The 1348-nt window shown below is 56.5% G+C and overlaps 1 protein-coding gene across 1 annotated transcript in view; it reads left to right on the forward strand.

The window, feature by feature from the left end:
• ST6GALNAC4 (ST6 (alpha-N-acetyl-neuraminyl-2,3-beta-galactosyl-1,3)-N-acetylgalactosaminide alpha-2,6-sialyltransferase 4) overlaps positions 1-1348 on the forward strand; it is a 10807-nt gene that overhangs the window by 4663 nt on the left and 4796 nt on the right. The window lies entirely within an intron of this gene.

The raw sequence follows: 1348 nt of genomic DNA on the forward strand, positions 1-1348 counted from the left end.
TCCCCATGGCACCCCCTCCCCCCGCCTTCCCTCCGAGATTCTGCGCTCTGCTCCATGCTGAGGAAATGTGTTTTTTAATTCAACACATATCACCTGGCTGCTGTCAGCTGCGTGCTGGGGGTGGCTGGCCTCCTGGAGCTCCTGCTCCAGCGGGGAGACGGACAGACAGCTCAGCATCCTGCTGGGAGGCGCACTGTGTGCGTCTTCAGATTTACCCGTGGACACACAAGCCCCTCGTTCAACAAGTGTGTATTTGGGGCCTTGAATGTGCCTCGCCTTGTGCTGGTTGCTGCTGGGGATAGAGATGCCACAGGGAAAGGTCATGACAACCCAGAGCTGTCCCTCTCACGGACAGACAGGGGTGCCGGAGCCCAGGTGCCGAGGTAGCTGTGCCCCTGCCCTAACCGCACCCACCTCCCCGTGCCAGCTCTGCCGGGCGAGGTCAGAGCACTTTACACCTCTCACCCTGACTTCAGTGGCCCCACGTGGTCGGTTTCTCAAAGGCCCATTTCTGAGCTGGAGGCCCTCTGAGTGTTGGTCGCAGGGAGGTGCGCTCAGGGACCCTGGCTTGGAGGAGACCTATTTTGGGTCTTCATTTCTTTGAGACTCAGTTGCCTCCTCATTTGTAAAGGAGGTTGTTGTAGCTTCTCTCTCTGTAGGGCTGCTGTGAAGGTTCAGCTGGGTGCCCCTTAGGTTTGGCCAGGTGGGGGAGGGGGGGCAAATGCTGGGGTGGCCTGGGGGGACCCTGCCAAGGTGGTGACCAGTGTTCATGTCAGACTCTCAGAGCTCATGGGGGTGTGGCCTCAGGGTGGCCAGGTCCTCTGGTTTTGTTCAGAGAAGCAGGAAATCCAAGTCTTGATTGTCAAGGGGGCTGGTTTTATAAATTAGGGAATAATTAAATATTTTAAAGACTGTGGAACACCCCCTGGGGCTGGCTGTGACCTTGGATCTGAACAGACCCCAGTTGTCAGGACAAGCTAAACTGAGGGCAGAAGAGGGGCGTCTTGCTCTTTATGGCTGAGTCTGGAAATGGTTCTAATTCTTAAGTCAACATGTTAGATAGGAAATGTCCCTGAGTGGGATATGACTGTGTCTTTTATCAGCTGGAATTAATGTTCCGTAGCCTGCACTGGCCTCTGTAAACGCCTTCCCCCAGCAGGGCACGGAGGCCTGGGCGGGGAGCAAGTCCCGTTCTGGGAGACCCCAGCCCTGACCCCAAGTGAATATTTGCAGGCTGGTTGGCTCAGCTTCTGCCTCTTGGGGGACAATGAGATGGGGGTTGGGCCCTCATTGTGTCCTAACGCTGTGCCATAACGCTCTAGGCCAGCGGTTCTCAACCTGTGGGTCG

Source organism: Myotis davidii, unplaced genomic scaffold (genome assembly GCF_000327345.1).
Source record: "Myotis davidii unplaced genomic scaffold, ASM32734v1 scaffold142, whole genome shotgun sequence".
Lineage (NCBI taxonomy): Eukaryota > Metazoa > Chordata > Mammalia > Chiroptera > Vespertilionidae > Myotis > Myotis davidii.